Source organism: Hypanus sabinus, chromosome 5 (assembly GCF_030144855.1).
Source record: "Hypanus sabinus isolate sHypSab1 chromosome 5, sHypSab1.hap1, whole genome shotgun sequence".
Taxonomy (NCBI): domain Eukaryota; kingdom Metazoa; phylum Chordata; class Chondrichthyes; order Myliobatiformes; family Dasyatidae; genus Hypanus; species Hypanus sabinus.
In genome coordinates, this window is record NC_082710.1 from 168993930 (window position 1) to 169013006 (window position 19077).

A 19077-nucleotide genomic window follows, 5' to 3' on the forward strand; every position below is an offset into this window, starting at 1 on the left:
GGCAATTTAAACATCATGTTGTAGAAGGCATGGTCATGCACTTTGGTAGCGGAAATAAATGTGCAGATCACTTTCTAAACGGGGAGAAAATCCGAAAATTTGAGATGCAAAGGGACTTCGGAAGAATACCTAAAAGTTAACTTGCAAGTAAAGTCGGTGGTGAGGAAGGCAAATGCAACGTTAGCGTTCATTTCAAGAGGTCTAGAACACAAGAGCAGGGATGCGAAGCCCAGGCTTTATAAAGCACTGGTGAGGCATCACCTTGAGTATTGTGAACAGATTTGTGCACCGTATCTAAGAAAAGATGGGCTGGAATTGGAGATGGTTCAGAGGAGTTTTAACAAGAACGATTCCAGGAATGGAATGGTTATCATACGAAGAACGTTTGATGGCTCCGCGTCTGCACTCGCTGGAATTTAGAAGGATGAAACCTTTTGACTATTGAAAGACTCAAACAGAGTCGATTTGGATTGTGTGTTTCCCTTGATGGGCGATTCAAGGACACGAGGGCACATCCTCAGTAGGGGGACGTCTATTTTAAACATAGATTCAGAGAAACATCCTTCGGCAGCGTTTGGAGAATTTGTAGAATTTGTTACCACAGGGAACTGTGAATGTCAGGTTGTTGGATGCATTTTAGGCAGAGCTTGGCATTTTTTTGATTGGGCGCGGCATCAAAGGTTCCCTGGAGAAGGCCGGGGATTTGGGCTGAGTTGGGATGAAAGGATCAGGCATGATTGAATGGCAGAGCAGAGTCAATGGGCCAAATGGCCTAATTCTGCTCCTTGTCTTATGTATTATCATGAATGAACGAATAAATATCTCAGCCCCAATCTCCTGCCTTCTCCCAGTATCCCTTCACGCGTTACCCAATCAAGAATCTATCATCCTCTCCCTTAAATATACATAGAGACTTGGCCTCCACAGCTGCCTGAGGTAAAGAATTCCACAGATTCACCTCTTTCTGACTGAAGAAATTCCTTGTCATTTTCATTATAAAAGGACTCCTCTGCATGCTGCGGCAGTATCCGCTGGCCTTAGACTCTCCCGCCATTGGAAACATCTTCTTAACATTCACACTATTAAGGCTTTTCACCATTCAATAAGTTTTAATAAGGGCACTCCTCATTCTTCTAAAATCTAGTGAAGAAATGCTCTGAGCCATCAAACACTCTTCGCATGGCAAGTCATTCAATCCTGGAATCATTTCTGTGAACCTCCTTCGAACACTCTCCATTATTACTAAAAATGAGAGGCTCCAAATTGCTCGCAAAATCCACAAGTGTGGCCTCACCAGTGGTTTATGAAGTTTCAACATTACGTCCAGTGGCTAGTGGAATACAGTTTGGTGAAGTATATGGTCATCCACTTTGGTAGGAGAAATGGAAAGATTGACTATTTTCTGAATGGAACGAAAACACAGAAAAGAAAACCTATCATGCAAAGGCAGTCCTTGTGTAGGATTCCCTGAACGTTAATTTGTATTTTGCGTCTATGGTGATGAAGGCAAATGCGACGTTATCATTTCTTTCCTAGAGGACTAGAATATAAAATCAATGATGTAATGCACCGGTGAGGCATTTTCGACAGTATCTTGAGCAGGTTTGGAGCCGTTATCTTAGAGAGGATTTGCTGAACCTCGGGAGGTTTCAAAGGAGTTTCTTGAAAATATTTCCAGTATTGAATGACTTCCCATACGAGGAGCATGTGATGGCTCTGGGCTTGTATTCTCCAGTATTCAAAAGAATAAGGCAACACTAAACGGTGAAAGCCCTTGATGGAGTGGACGTCGTGATTAGGTTTCCTATGCTGGTAGAACCTAAGAGGACAGGACGCAGCTTCAGAACAGTGGGACTTCCTTTTATAATAGAGTCGATGAGTAATTTCTTCAGCCAGAGAGTGGTGAATCTGAGGAATTCTTCACCATAGGCAGTTGTGGAGGCCAAGCCTCCAATTCGGTTTTTAGGTGTACAAAACTATGAGGGGTATAGAATGGGTAAATGCAAGCAGGCTGTTTCCACTTAGGTTTGGTCGGACAACAATCTGATGTCATGGCTTAATGATCCCAGGGTTGACTGGCCAGATGGCCTACTCCTGCTCCTATTTCTTATGTTCTTATGTCCTTTGTAATTCACTCTATAAAGTCACTCCTAGTTTTGGTTTTAACCGATTCAAAGTGCACCAGTGTGCTACGAGTTTCAGAAATGGCGTTATGAAGCCTGACAACTGGAAAGATGCAAGTGAGATTGTAGAGAAAGAATTTGAGATTTCTCGCTCGCTGGCGTGTGTGTGTGTGTGTGTGTGTGTGTGTGTGAGAGAGAAGTAAGAAGGAGAGTATGTTTGTGTTTCGTGATTCTATGTAAATGTGCACCAGTGCATTGCTCATTTCTTGTTAGGTTTCTGATGGTGGTAAATTTGAGATAACCTTTAGCTGAACTCAATCATAAGCCATAAATAAAATACAGGATGTGCATAAGGGAACAGTGATTTGTTAGTTAAAGTAGCTAAAATTGCAGAATTTATTATTTTTTATGAACCTATCACTTTTTAAGAACCATGGTATTACATGACACAGTACAAAAACTAGACGGAACCTCAGGGTGGATAATACTATCACCTTTCCCTATTGTCCTGTTTATTATTTATTGTAATGCCTGCACTGTTTTTGTGCACTTTATGCAGTCCTGTGTAGGTCTGTAGTCCAGTGTAGCTTTCTCTGTATCCTGATTTTCTGTAAACATAATTGCGTTCGGTTGCAGTAACTTCACTCAATTAGGCTATTCTTCATATGAGTGTTAACGGTTTACCTCATGTTTGAATTGAATTTTGTTTTTAGGTCTTACAATTCATTTCAAAGATTACGGAAGTGGAGATGGACTTAACACCGTGCTTTTCTCATTTCGGAGATAATACTTTCTTTCACCATCGTCATACACACCCGGTACTCTATCGGTTAGTGTAAGCTCTAAGATAACACAAGAGCATTTTTCCACAAACGCTTGTTTTAGTTATTCATCTGATGCCGAGTGTGATATCGATATGAATCAGGTTGTAATCAAGTTGTATAAATCATGACGCACAACCAACTAGTACAGTTATATGTAGCACAGATCTCAGCTTTCCTCAGGTCTACTGTATGCAGTCAATTATCGAATTCATGGTATCTTGAAGGGGCTTCAGAAATTCCCTGAATCCAGAGTTACCTATGATGCACTCCGACCAATTTGATTAGTCTGCATCTGAATCCAATACTTTTCTCCAGTAATATCCCGCATTTTCTGCTGAAAGGATGACATCTGGTTTCTTAACTGTTGTACATACATATTGACCGTTGCAAACCTTGATGCATAACCTACTTTCACTAATTCCAGTAGTCCTCTCTTTTTCTATTTTTGACCGAATTAAACACACTGCTGCTTAGTTTCTCCCAAGAAAATGTGTAAATAACTGTTCCGTTGTAGACGAGCACCATTTAGCTACCATTATTTCAGTTAGATTAAATATTACCTGTGCTTGCTGGTACCCTGGTACCAAAGTGACAAATTCCCCTGTATCTCCCAAAACTGATCCTACTTGTTTGTGTTACACTGGGTCTCACTACATTTGGACTCTAGAGCAGCTCCAGCTACTTGTGGTTGTAGAGTAGTCAAATTTCTTATCATATTGAGTTAAACCTGTAACACACACGTGTAATTTCTGCTCTTATTTCCAGTTTCAGGTTTCAGTCATAAATGATTTTAAGTCCATATTTTCTCTTTGTTCTCTAGCCCTTCCAATCCAGGTTTCCAATTGTCTTTGGACTCAAGCCATCCATCATTTTTTACATGTGTCTGGAGGCTGTGGAAATGAGCGAGGTCCTCAATGAATACTCCTCTTCGATATTCACCAATAAGAGGGAACATGATGACGGTGAGGACAGTATGAGTGAGGGTGAAGTTCTGAAGCATGTTGATATTAAAAGAGAAGAGGTGTCGCAGTTGTTAAAAATACATTAGTGCGGATAAGTCCCCGGGGCCTGATAGGATATTCCCCAGGCTCCACCATGAGGTAAGAGAAGAGATTGCTGAGCCTCTGGCTAGGATCTTTATGTCCTCATTGTCTATGGGAATGATTCTGGTGGATTGGAGGGAGGCGACTGTTGTCCCCTTGTTCAAAAAAGGTAGAAAGGATAGTCCGGATAATATTAGATCAGTGAGTCTGTTGTGGGAAAGCTGTTGGAAAAGATTCTTAGAGATAGGATCTATGGGTATGTAGAGAATCATGGTCTGATTGGGGACAGTCAGCATGGCTTCGTGACGGGCAGTTCGTGTCTAACAAGCCTTTTTAGAGGAGGTGGCCAGGCATATATAGATGAGAGTAGTGCAATGGATGTGATTTACATGGATTATAGTAAAGCATTTGATAAGGTTCCACACGGTAGGCTTATTCAGAAAGTCAGAAGGCATGGGATCCAGAGAAGTTTGGCCAGGTGGATTCAGAATTGGGTTTCCTGCAGAAGGCAGAGGGTCGTGGTGGAGGGTGTACATTCAGATTGGAGGGTTGAGACTAGTGGTGTCCCACAAGGAATGCTTCTGGGACCCCTACCTTTCATGATTTTTAGGCTCTTAAATAGGTCCAGGGACTATCAGGCTACCTGTAATTTCCACAAAACTTACTCAATCACTTAGCTATCTATCTTAATGTTCTTCAAGAACCCTAGCAGCGGGTCCTTTGTGATCGCAAAATTTCATATTCCGTTTTACACATTGCTCTCACTCTCCTTCTTGTTGAACACCGACTTAAAGTTTTCCTTTAGTATCTCAAACAGGTCTTCTGACTCTAAGGGTAAATCGCAGCCTTCATCCTTTTATGCTTGCACCCTCTACGGAGGTAAAGAGAACAGAAAAACAGAACAGAAAGAGAAGAATTTGACAAGGATAGGGCAGATCGGAGGTGTCAGTGTTGCAGTTGGACAAGGGAGACTACGGAGCCATGAGGGAGGAGCTGGCCAAAGTTAACTGGACGGATATCCTAGCAGAAAACACAGTGGAACAGCAATGGCAGGTATTCTTGGGAATAATGCACAAGGTGCAAAATCAGTTCATCCCCCGGAGAAGGAAGGATTCAAAGGGGGGAAAGGGGCCATAGTGGTTGACAAAGGAAGTCAGAGATTGCATAGCATTAAAAAAAAAGGAAGTATGACAGAGCTAAGGTGAGTGGGAGGACAGATGATTGGGAAATTTTTAAGGAACAACAGAACTTAACTAAAAAGGCAATACGGGGAGAAAAAAATGAGGTACGTACGCAAGCTAACCAGGAGTATAAAGGAGGATAGCAAAAGCTTTTTTAGGTATGTGAAGAGAAAGAACATAGTTAAGAATAATGTTGGGCCCTTGAAAAATGAATTGGGTGAAATTGTTATGGGAAACAGAGAAATGGCAGAAGAATTTAATAAATACTTTAGATCTGTCTTCACTAGGGAAGACATAAGCAATCTCCCAGATGTATGGATGGGCCAAGGACATAGGGTAACAGAGGAAATGAAACAGATTGACATTAGGAAGGAAACGGTGATGAGTAGACTGATGGGACCGAAGGCTGACAAATCCCCAGGTCCAGATGGTCTGCATCCTAGGGTACTAATGGAGGTGGCTCTGGAAATTACGGATACATTGGTAATCATTGTCCAATGTTCCTTAGATTCAGGATCAGCTCCTGAGGATTGGAGAATGGCTAATGTTATCCCACCTTTTAAGAAAGGAGAGAGCTATCGTCCTGTCAGCCTAACATCAGTAGTGGGGAAGATGCTAGAATCCATTATTAAAGGTGAAATAGTGGCATGTCTAGATAGTAATGATAGGATTGGGCCGAGCCAGCATGGATTTACCAAGGGCAAATCATGCTTGACTGATCTATTGGAGTTTTTCGAGGATGTAACCAGGAAGTTAGACAAGGGAGATCCAGTGGATGCAGTGTACCTCGAATTTCAGAAGGCATTTGATAAGGTCCCACATAGGAGAATGGTGGGTAAAATCAAAGCTCATGGCATTGGGGGGAAGATATTGACATGGATAGAAAACTGGTTGGCAGATAGAAAGTAAACGGTGAATGGGTGTTTCTCAGAATGGCAGGTGGTGACTATTTGGTTGCCAGAAGGCTCGGTATTGGGACCCCAGCTATTTCCAATTTACGTCAACGATTTAGATGAAGGCATTGAGAGTAACATCAGCAAGTTTGCTGATGATATTAAGCTGGGTGGCAGTGTGATATATGATGAGGATGTTAGGAGAATTCAGGGTGACTTGGATATGCTAAGTGAGTGGGCAGATACTTGGCAGATGACGTTTAATGTGAATAAGAGTGAGGTTATCCACTTTGGGAGTAAGAACAGGAAGGCAGATTATTATCTGAACGCTGTAGAGTTAGGTAAGGGAGAAATACAAAGAGATCTGGGAGTCCTTGTTCATCAGTCACTGAAGGTGAATGAGCAAGTGCAGCAGGCAGTGAAGGAAGCTAATGGAATGTTGGCCTTTATTACAAAGGGAATTAAGTACAACAGCAAGGAAATCCTTTTGCATTTGTACAGGGCCCTGATGAGACCAGACGTGGGGTATTGTGTACAGTTTTGGTCTCTAGGGTTAAGGAAGGACATCCTGGTTGTAGAGGAAGTGCAACGTAGATTCACAAGGTTAATTCCTGGGATGTCCGGACTGTCTTACGCAGAGAGGTTAGAGAGACTGGGCTTTTACATGCTGGAATTAAGGAGATTGAGAGGGGATCTGATTGCAACATATAAGATTATTAGGGCATTGGACAAGATAGAGGCAGGAAATATGTTCCAGATGCTGGGAGAGTCCAGTACCAGAGGGAATGGTTTGAGAATAAGGGTTAGGTCATTTAAGACAGAATTAAGGAAAAACATCTTCTCCCAGAGAGTTGTGGGGGTCTGGAATGCACTGCTGCGGAAGGCAGTGGAGGCCAACTCTCTGGATGCTTTCAAGAAGGAGCTCGATATTTATCTTATGGATGGGGGAATCAAGGGATATGGGGACATGGCAGGAACTGGGTATTGATAGTAGATGATCAGCCATAAATCAGAATGGCGGTGCAGACTCGAAGGGCCGAATGGTTTACTTATGCGCCTTTTGTCTATTGTCTCTAACAGCCAAGACTCAGGCCATTCGATCCATCTTATCCTTGCCGAATCCACTTAAACTGCCCACTCCCATCGATCTGCACCGTGGCCATCTATTTACTTACCTAAATTTCTCTTTAACTTTGATATCATGCTCCAATGAACCACTTGTGCTGGCACCTCAGTTCATGCTCTCCCGACCCTCTGAGTTAAGACGCTTCTCCAAATATTCCCCTTAAACTCCTCACATTTCACCCTTCACTCGTGATCTCTAACTGTACTCCCACCCAAGCTCAGTGAAAAAAATCTGCTTGAATTTACCCAATCTGTATCCCACATAATTTTGTATACATATATCAATCTTCTGCGTTCACTGCTAACCTATTCAATCTTTCCTGATAATGCCGGTCCTTCAGACCCGGCAGCAACCTTGCAAATTTTCTACATACTCTTTCAAACTTGTTTGCATCTTTCCTGACCAACAGTTTACACAGTACTACAAACTAGGCCTCACCAACGCATTATACAACTTCCCTATAAAATAGATCTCCCCCGTTCAATACACTGATTTATGAAGGCTAAAGGTTTTCTTTACGAATCTATCTACCTGCGATGCCACTTTTACCAAATTATGGACGTATATTCCCAAATCCCTTTGTTCTACCACACTCCTCAATGCCCGACTGTTCATTGTGTAAAAGCTACCCTGGTTGGTCCTACCCAAGTTCAAAAACCTCGCACTTGTCTGTATTAAATTCCTTCTGCCATTTTCAGCCCATATTTCCCATGGTGCAGATACCTCTGCAAGCCTTCATCACGGACACTACATCCCCTATCTTGGTGTCATTTGCAAATTTGCTGATGCAATTAACCACATTATTATCCATATAATTGATATAGATGGCAAACACCAAAGAGCCGAGCACCGATCCCTGCCATCCAAATCTGCATCGCATTCCCATTCGGATATGTCCTTACATGGCCTCCTCTACTGCCATGATGAGGTCAAACTGAGGTTAGAGGAGCAACACTTCATATAGTCTCCAGCCCCTTGGTATGAACATTGAATTCTCCAACTTCCAGTCATTCCCTCTCTCTCCCTTCCACCATCCCACTTTCACTCTGCCTCCTCTTCTAACTCCCAATCACCTCGCTCATGACTCTGCCTTCTTGTACTACCCATAGTGCTTTCCCCTTACATTCCTTCTTCACGTCTCCTGCCTATCCCCTCACTGCTTCCCCTTCCCCACCCTTTGATCTTTCCACTGATTGGTTTTTCACCTGACACCTTCCACCCTCCTCGCACTTTCTTTATAGGACCCCTGCCCCCTCCTTCTTCAGTCCCGAGGAAGGATCTCGGTCCGAAACATTGACAGCTCATTTCAGCGGATGCTTCCCGACCTCCTGAGTTCATTCAGCTTTTGTACGTGTTGCTGTGACCACAACATCTGCAGCGTACTTTGTGTTTAGCATACGTGAGATTTAGAAGCAAGGATCAGATGGGACAATTGAGGATAATAGGGTCACAAGAAAGATGCTTAAGAAGGGGCTGAGGGGAGCAGGAAGGGGGCATGAGGAGGCCTTGGCGAGTAGGATAAAGGAAACCCCAAGCCTATCTTCAACTGTGTGAAGAACAAAAGGGTGACAAGTGTGAAGATAGGACCGATTAGTGATAAAGGGAAGAAGATGTGCCTGGAGGTTGCGGAAGTGAGCGAGGTCCTCAATGAATACTTCTCTTTGGTGTTCACCAATGAGACAATAGACAATAGACAATAGGTGCAGAAGTAGACCATTCGGCCCCTCGAGTCTGCACCGCCATTCTGAGATCATGGCTGATCATTCACTATCAATACCCAGTCCCTGCCTTGTCCCCATATCCCTTGATTCCCCTATCCATCAGATATCTATCTAGCTCCCTCTTGAAAGCATCCAGAGAATTGGCCTCCACCGTCTTCCGAGGCAGTGCATTCCACACCTCCACAACTCTCTGGGAGAAGAAGCTCTTCCTCAACTCTGTTTTAAATAACTGACCTCTTATTCTCAATCCATGCCCTCTGGTACTGGACTCTCCCAACATCTGGAACATATTTCCTGCCTCAATCCTATCAAATCCTTTAATTACCTTAAACGTTTCAACCAGATCCCCTCTCAATCTCCTCAATTCCAGCGTGTAAAAGCCCAATCTCTCCAAACTCTCTGCGTAAGACAGCCCTGCCATCCCAGGAAACAACCTAGTGAATCTACGCTGCACTTCCTCAATTGCCAGAATGTCCTTCCTTAAACCTGGAGACCAAAACTGTACACAATATTCCAGGTGTGGTCTCTCACCAGGGCCCTGTACAAATGCAAAAGGACATCCTTGCTCTTGTATTCAATTTCCCTTGCAACAAAGGCCAACATTCCATTTGCCCTCTTCACTGCCTGTTGCACTTGCTCATTCACCTTCATTGACCGGTGAACTAGGACTCCTAGGTCTCTTTGCATTTCTCCCTTACCTAACTCTACACCGTTCAGACAATACTCTGCCCTCTTGTTCCTGCTTCCAAAGTGGATAACTTCACATTTATTCACATTGAATGACATCTGCCAAGTATCTGCCCACTCACCCAGCCTATCCAAGTCTCCCTGTATTCTCCTAACGTCCTCTTCGCATGTCACACTGCCACCCAGTTTAGTATCGTCAGCAAACTTGCTGATATAGTTTTCAATGCCCTTATCTAAATCATTGACATCAATCGTAAAGAGCTGTGGACCCAATACAGAGCCCTGTGGTACCCCACTAGTCACCTCCAGCCAGTCCGAGAAACACCCATTCACTGCTACCCTTTGCTTTCTATCTGCCAACCAGTTTTCTATCCATGTTGAAACCCTGCCCCCAATGCCATGAGCTCTGATTTTACTCACCAATCTCCTATGTGGCACCTTATCGAATGCCTTCTGAAAATCTAGGTATACAACATCCACTGGCTTACCCTCGTCTAACATCCTTGTTACACCCTCAAAAAACTCCAACAGATTAGTCAAGCATGATTTGCCCTTGGTAAATCCATGCTGGCTCGGCCTAATCCTATTTCTGCCATCTCGATGTGCCACTATTTCGTCCTTAATAATGGACTCAAGCATCTTCCCCTCGACTGACGTTAGGCTAACAGGGCGATAGTTCTCCGTTTCCTCCTTCCCTCCCTTCTTGAAAAGTGGGATAACATTAGCCACTCTCCAATCTTCAGGAACTGATCCTGAATCTAAGGAACATTGAAAAATGATTACCAATGCATCCGCAATTTCCTGAGCCACCTCTTTTAGAACCGTCGGATGCAGACCATCTGGACCCGGGGATTTATTAGCCTTCAGTCCTACCAGTCTACTCATCACAGTTTCTTTCCTAATGTCAATCTGTCTCAATTCCTCTGATATCTTATGACCCTGGCCCATCCATACATCTGGGAGATTGCTTGTGTCCTCCCTGGTGAAGACAGCTCTAAAGTACGCATTAAATTCTGTTGCCATTTCCCTGTTTCCCATAACAATTTCTCCCAATTCATTCTTCAAGGGGCCAACATTGTTCTTAACTATCTTCTTTCTCTTCACATAGCTAAAAAAGCTTTTGCTATCCCCTTTTATATTCCTGGCTAGACTGAGTTCATACCTGATTTTTTCTCTCCGTATTGCTTTTTTAGTTAAGATCTGCTGTTCCTTAAAACTTTCCCAATCATCTGTATTCCCACTCATCTTAGCCCTGTCATACTTCTTTTTCTTTAATGCTATACAATCTCTGACTTCCTTTGTCAACCACTGTGGCCCCTTCCCCCTCTTTGAATCTTTCCTTCTCATTGGAATGAACTGCTTTTGCATCTTTTGTATTATGCCCAAGAATATCTGCCACTGCTGATCCACTGTCTTTCCTGCCAGGGCAGCCGCCCATTTAACTTTGGCCAGTTCTTCCCTCACACAATTCCCAGGCCTGATCCCCTTGCAGCCATGTCTCCGTTATCCCAACAATATCGTAGTTCCCCATTTTCATCTGAGCTTCAAGCTCATCTGTCTTATTTCTGACACTACGCGCATTCAAGTATCGAATTCTCAGCCCATTCCTCCTCTCTTTGCTTAAAACACTGTCTACTGTACCTAACCCAGCTCCTTGAACTTCCATCGGGCTAATTGCACCCTGAATTTTGATGACCTTCTCAAGATCACCCAAACCTTCTACACATTTAACCCCATGCTCCTTCTGACCAACCCTCTGGATCTGGATCCCTGCCCCCTGCACATCTAGTTTAAAACCCCCCGAGCAGCACCGGCAAACACTCCTGCAAGAATGTTAGTACCCCTCCGGTTCAGACGTAGACCGTCCCTTCGAAACAGATCCCAATGTCCCTGGAACAAAGACCAATTATCCAAAAACCTGAACCCCTCCTTCCTGCACCATGCTCTCAGCCTCGTATTAATGTGCATAATCATTCTATTCTTCGCCTCACTCGCCCGTGGCACAGGTAACAATCCCGAGATTGTCACCTTGGAGGTCCTGCCTTTCAGCTTCACTCCTAACTCCCTGAACTCTCTAAGCAGGACCCCCTCACTCACCTTACCTACATCGTTGGTCCCTACATGGACCACTACATCTGGGTTCATGCCCTCATTCTCAAGAATAGCCTGCACCCGATCTGAGATGTCCCGGACCCTGGCACCAGGGAGGCAACATACCATCCGAGACTCCCGATCTGCCCCACAAAATCTCCTATCTGCCCCCCTGACTATAGAATCCCCTAAAACTATCGCTCTCTTCTCTTCCCTCCTCCCCTTTCTAGTTGAGGGTTCAACCTCTGTGCCAGAGGCAGGACCACTACAACCCATTCCTGGTAGGTCATCCCCATCAACAGTATCCAGTACGGTATACTTATTGTTAATGGGAATGGCCGCAGGGGTGCTCTGCTCTCTCTGCCTGCTCCCCCTGCCTCTCTGGACCGTCACCCATCTGCCTACCTCTTGGTTTTTTGGTGTGACTTCCTCCTGATAACTCCTATCTATCTCTGCCTCTGCCTCCCGAATGATCCGTAGTTCATCCAGCTCCAGCTCCAACTCCCTAACTCGGGCTGATAGGAGCTGCAGCTGGACGCACCTATTGCAGGTGTGGTCATCAGGGACAACTATGTTGACCCTGACTTCCCTCATACTGCATACGGAGCACAACACTGCTCTGACTGTCTCCCCCATACCTGAACTGGATTAATAGAATAAGTCTAAAAAGCACCGAGCGACCTTACCTTCTTCCCCTCAGCGAGCAATCACACAGGCTTCCCGAAGCCCCCTTACGCCGAAACCCACTTAGCCAAAGCCCAGGATTCTGCTTCCACGGACTCCGCTGCCTGCTCTGAAAAGAAGTCCTGCCTTTTAAAGTGCGCGCTCGACGCTGACGTCACTCGCGCCTGCGCAGTTCCCCCTCCTCCACAGGTATTGACCAGGTAGGCTTAAATCCTACCTACACGGTCGAATTCTCTGAGCTCCCAGGTGAATCACAAGCTGTAACTTGCTCCCGATTCAAATGACCACTCTGAAAAGAAGTCCTGGCTTTTAAAGTGCGCGCTCGACGCTGACGTCACACGCGCGTAGGGAACTTGATGACGGTGAGAACAATATGAGTGAGGTTGATGTTTTGAAGCATGTTGATATTAAGGGAGAAGAGGTGATGGAGTTGTTAAAATACATTAGGACGGATAAGTCCCCTCGTCTCGACGGTATATTCCCCAGGCTGCTCCATGAGGCGAGGGCAGAGATTTCTGAGACTCTAGCTAGGATCTTTATCTCTTCATTGTCCACGGGAATGGTACCAGAGGATTGGAGGGAGGCGAATGATGTCCCCTTGTTCATAAAAGATAGTAAGGATAGTCCGGGTAATTATCGACCAGTGAGCCTGACATCTGTGGTGGGAAAGCCTTTGGAAAAGATTCTTAGAGATAGAATCTATGGACATTTAGAGAATCATGGTCTGATCAGGAACAGTCAGCATGGTTTTGTGAAGGGCAGATCGAGTCTAACAAGTCTGATAGAGTTCTTTGAGGAGGTGACCAGGCATATAGATGAGGGTAGTGCAGTGGATGTGATCTACATGGATTTTAGTAAGACATTTGACAAGGCCCCACACGGTAGGCTTATTCAGAAAGTCAGAAGGCATGGGATCCAGGGACGTTTGGCCAGGTGGATTCAGAATTGGCTTGCCTGTAGAAAGCAGAGGGTCGTGGTGGAGGGTGTACATTCAGATTGGAGGGTTGTGACTAGTGGTGTCCCACAAGGATCGGTTTTCGCACCTCTACTTTTCGTAATTTTTCTTAATGACCTGGATGTGGGGGTAGAAGGGTAGGTTGGCAAGCTTGCAGACGACACAATGATTGGTGGTGTTGTGCATAGTGTTGAGGATTACCAAAGATTGCAGGGAGACATTGATAGGATGCAGAAGTGGTCTGAGAAGTGGCAGATGGAGTTCAACCCGAAGAAGTGTGAGGTGGTACACATTGGAAGCACAAACTCTATGGCAGAGTACACAGTAAATGGCAGGATACTTGAGAGTGTGGAGGAGCAGAGTAATCTGAGAGTACATGTCGACAGATCTCTGAAAGTTGCCTCACAGGTAGATAGGGTAGTTAAGAAAGCTTATGGGGTGTTAGCTTTCATATATCGAAGGATAGAGTTTAAGAGTTGCGGAGTAATGTTGCATCTCTATAAAATTCTGGTTAGTCCATACTTGGAGTACTGTGTCCAGTTCTGGTTGCATCACTATAGGAAGGCTGTGGAAGCATTGGATGGGTATAGAGGAGATTTACCAGGATGCTGCCTAGTTTAGAGAGTATGGGTTATGATCAGAGATTAAGAGAGCTAGGGCTTTACACTTTGGAGAGAAGGAGGATGAGAGGAGACATGATAGAGGTATACAAGATATTAAGAGGAATAGATAGAGTGAACAGCCAGCGCCTTTTCCCCAGGGCTCCACTGCTCAATACAAGAGGACATGGCTTCAAAGGTAAGGTGTGGGAAATTCAAGTGATATTAGAGGAATCTTTTTTACTGAGACAGTGGTTGGTGCGTGGAATGCACTGTCTGAGTCAGTAGTGGAGGCAGATATACTAGTGGAATTTAAGAGACTATTAGACAGGTATATAGAGGTATTTAAGTTGGGGGGATATATGGGAGGCAGGGTTTAAGGGTCGGCACAACATTGTGGGCCGAAGGGCCTGCACTGTGTTGTATTGTTCTTTGTTCTTTACTGAGCAGTCTCCCATGCAGGATCATGTCAAATGCCTTACTAAATTCAATGTACACAACATCAATTTTCCTTGCAAATTCCATGAAAAACTCTGTAAGATTGGTTAGACATGGCCTACCAGAGGCCATGCTGACTCTCGTTAATCAGTTTATGTCTTTCCAAATATCTCTTCCTCCTGTCACTTGGAGTACCTTCCAATAACTTTCCAACAACTGATTTTGGACTCTTTGGACTATAATTTCCCGGTTTGTGTTTTGTACCTGTTTTAAACAATGGAACAACACTGGCTATCCTTCAATTCTCTGGAACCTCCCTTGTAACTAAAGATGATTTATATATCTGTGCTGCGGATCTGGCAATTTCTGCACTTGCCTCCCGTAGGCGTCGAGGGAACTCCTTGTCAGTCCCTGCGGATTTATTCACCCTGATTTGCCTCACGGTAGTAAACACCTCCTCTTCTTTAACCTGGGCATGCTCCACGAAGTTGATGCAGTTTTTCCTCACTTCTATAGACTCTGTGTCCGTCTCCTGAGTAAATAGAGATGCAAAGAATTCATTTAATAGTTCTCCCACTTGTTGTGGTTCCTCACATGGACTACTATTCTGGTTGTCCAGAGAACCAATTTTGCCTCCTGCAATCCTTCTGCTCTTATGATACCTGTAGAATATGTTAGGGCATATGTTAGTTGCCTGTTAGGGCAACTGCATACCTTCTTTTAGCCTGAGTGGTTTATTTGTTATGTTTTCTCTTGCATTTCCTAAGCAGTGTATTTGTTCCGGATGGCCTATACCTGCTGTGCACCTCCGTTGTTCTCTTAACCAGGGGCTCAATATCTCTTGAAAATCGATGTTTTCTACACTTGTCATGTTTCTTTTATTCTGACAGTCACAAAGAAGCTTTCTATTGTCAAAGTTTAGCTTTTAAAGCCTCCTGCTTAACAAGTACACATCTGCCAGAAAACAGCCGGTCCAAATCAATCCAAATGGCGGGTAAGTCCAGGACAAGGGGCCACAGTCTTAGAATTAGAGGGTACCCATTTATAACAGAGATGAGGAGAATTTTATTTTAGCCAGAGGCTCGTGGATTTATAGAATTCATTGCCACATGCAGCTGTGGAGGCCCTGATCATTCAGGGTGTTTAAGGAGGAGTTTGATAGGTATGTAATTAGTCAAGGGATATGGGGAAAAAGCCGGAAACTGGAACCAGGTGGAAGAATAGTTTAGCTCATGGCGAAGCAGACTCGATGGGCCGAATGGTCTACATCTGCTCCTTTATCTTGTGGTCTTGAGAAATCCACAATTTGTAGATAATTTCTGATAGCATCAAAATTGGCCTCTCTCCAATTTAAAATCTAAACCCGCGGACCAGACCTACTTTTTGCGGGGTTATCTTGAAACTAATGAATTGTGGTCACTGTAGGGAAAGCACTCCCTGACATATACTTCTGTCATCTGAACTGTCTGGTTCGCTAATAGCAAATGCAGTCACGCACACTCTCTCATTCGGATATCTATGTACTGATGAAGGAAACCTTGCTGAACACATTTGACAAACCGATCCCATCTTGTCCTTTTACAGTATGGGATTCTTAAGTCAATATGTGGAAAATTTAAGATCACCAACGATAAGAACCTTATGGTTCTTAAAACACTCTGTGATCACTTTACAAAGTTGTTCCCTAAATCCTTAGGACTGTTGGGTGGTATGTAATGTAGCCCCATTACCATGGTCATACCTATTTAATATCTCAGTCCCACCCAATTATGACGTTATGTCTATGACGACATAATTCCAGGTGTTGATCCATAGCATAAGATTATCAACTTTCTTACGATACTTATTGCATTGAAATAAACACAACTCGGGATACCTGTCATACCATGCTCAACCTTATGATACCTGACTTTGTCTGAGCTCTTACAAAGATCTGTCTCCACAACCTATTCACGAGCCGTTCTGGCACACTGGTTCCCACCCTCCTGCAGCTCTATTTTAAATCCTACCGTGGAGCATTAACACAGTGGCCCCCAGCCACCGGGCTGCAGGGAAACGATATGATTTGGCGATATGAAACGATATGAGTCAGCTGCACCTTTCCTCATTCCCTGTCACGCCCACTGTTGAACTTGAACTCACGCGAGGTCATCAGTCGCCTAAACGCAGTGATCCCCTCGCGCCAGGGAGCACTGCTTGCCTTGGGTAACCGGCCGCCTCGCGCGTCCAGCGAGAAGTGCCGATGCTACTGGCCTGGAGCGTGGACAGATGGGCGCCGTCACTGAACCTGTTTAGTACACCGAATGTTCGTGGGGAACCCGGTGCTAAAATATTCGCTGACAACCTAATTTGAGCTCAGGGTTTCGTAAGTAGCAGAGCAGCTGCCTCGCTGCGATCTACTGAAAGTAATCCCTGAAACCAAACTTTTGTCGGTCGATAGATCCTGCCTACCTTCAAGGGGGCAGGCACGCGTCCTGTCGCATTCCTCGCTCAGTCGGTTGCCCTCTCCGGACCGCGACCGCCGCGGCCCCGGGACGGGGACCTCTGGCCCTTACCTTGTCCTCTCACTGGACTACGACGAAAATATGCGCTGTGTGTTTCATATCCAAACGTTACTTTGATGCTATTGACTTATAATGCAAGGAAAATATGCGCTGTGTGTTTAATATTAAATTCGTTAGATAAACCCTTTTAGAAACGAAATTGAGTGTATTAGGCACTTATAAGTGACTTAGAGTTGACTTATCACCTACATTCCTGTCGTGATTAACACCCACCTCCCACACCCCGTCGGCTGGTCCGCAATATTGTCAATATTAAACCGGTCCATGGTGCAAAAAACAAACCGTCCCCTTTAGGACATTAGTTCCCCTTCCAGTTTCATTGCGAACCGTCCCTTTTGTACCTGCCCTGGAAGAGAGACTAATGATCCAAACATCTTATGCCTTCTGCCCTGCACCAAATCCTTAGCCACGCGTTAAACTGCATAATTTTCCTAGTTATGGCCTCACTAGCACGTGACACGGGCAACAGTCCGGTGATCACAACTCTGGAGGCCCCGCGCTTTAAGTTCGCACCTAACCCCCTGAACTCCCTGTGCAGAACCTCGTCACTCGTACCCCATGGCTTTGTGTGGATCACGACCTCTGCTTCTTTAAGCTCCAACTTTAGAATGCTGAGGACGGGATCTGAAATGTTCCGGACGCTGGTACACGGAGGTAATATACCATTCAGGAATCTCCTTCTCACCCACAGAACCCCCTGTGCGTTCCCCAACTAACGAATCCCCTATCGCCGTAACACGGCTCTTCTCCCTCTTCTTTTCTGAGTAACAGAGGCAGGCTCAGTGCCGGAGACCCGACCACTATGATTTTCCTGTTAGGTCATCCCCCATATTACCCAAAGTGGTATGACTGTTGTTGAGGCAAATGGCCACAGGGGCACTCTGCACTGGCTCCTTAAACACTTCCCCCTTTCTGGCTGTCCTGTGTCCTGCACCTTTGGTGTAATAATCCGGAGTTCATTCAGTTCCAGCTTCAACTCCTGAACGCGGATTGTTAGAAGCAGCGGCTGGATGCACCAGCCATTGCCCTCTGTGACTGTGTACCTTTTCTCCGAGTGATCCGGTTTCCTCCCACGCCCAAAAGGTGTACGGTTAGGTTGCAGGGTAGTAAGCATGCTATGTTTGCTCTGGAAGTATGGCGCCACCAGCACATATACGACTGATCGCTGAGGCAAATGATGCACTCACTGTTTATTTCGATATACACGTGAAAAATAAATTTAATCTTTGTTTCCTTAATATCATTTTGAAGGATCTCGTCTCTATTCAGCAACCCACAGGTGCAATGAGAGTGTGAAAATATATGATCCTATATAATATTTCAGTGCTATAACTTACTCACCGTCAGTAAGTGCTGCTAAACCAGGGATTTAAACAGCAACCAACCATTCTGTTGGAGCAGCATACACAAAATACTGGAGGAACTAAGCTGGCCAGGCAGTCTCTCTGGAAAAGAGGACTGTACTACCGAAGGGTCTCGGCCTGAAACATGGGCTGTTTATTCTTTTCCATTGATGCTGCTTGGCCTGCAGAGTTTCTGCAGCAATTTTTGTGTGTGTTGTTTTGGATTTCCAGCATCTGCAGATTTTCTCGAGTTTGTGGAACCATTCTGTGGGGCCTAGACCAGAATGGAGGAGAGGCAGAGGATTCGCGTTCCAGAAAGACTGCAGAAAACGAGATGGATTTATTTCTGAAACTAGCCTTGCTTTGTGTGCATGCAGATATGCTAACTGACGTGAACAGGTAAAGATCGGCTTTTGGTGGTTTAAGTCACGTAGGTTCACAAAGGTCGGGCCTTTCATAAGCACCTGCAGCAGAATAAAGAACTTCACGGCGAAATGAATGGGAAATAAGGCTTAATCTGTAGCGAGGAGATACTTGATTACTTGATGGTGTGCACTGATCCTGAGTGTGTGACAAAGAAAGACTTTAGCGTGTGCGTGTGCGTGTGCGTGCGCGCGCGCACAAAGGATGTATCACACAGGGTCAGATGACATAGAAGCTATCGGATGCGACATTGTTTGGAGGTAGGAGGCAACACTGTGAGAGCGGAGAGTCGTTTTCTTTGCTTTCTAAAAACCTGATAGCTGCAGGAAGCAGCGGCATACCACAGGGTTTGTATTGAAATGCATTTTCCGTTCCCATGTGG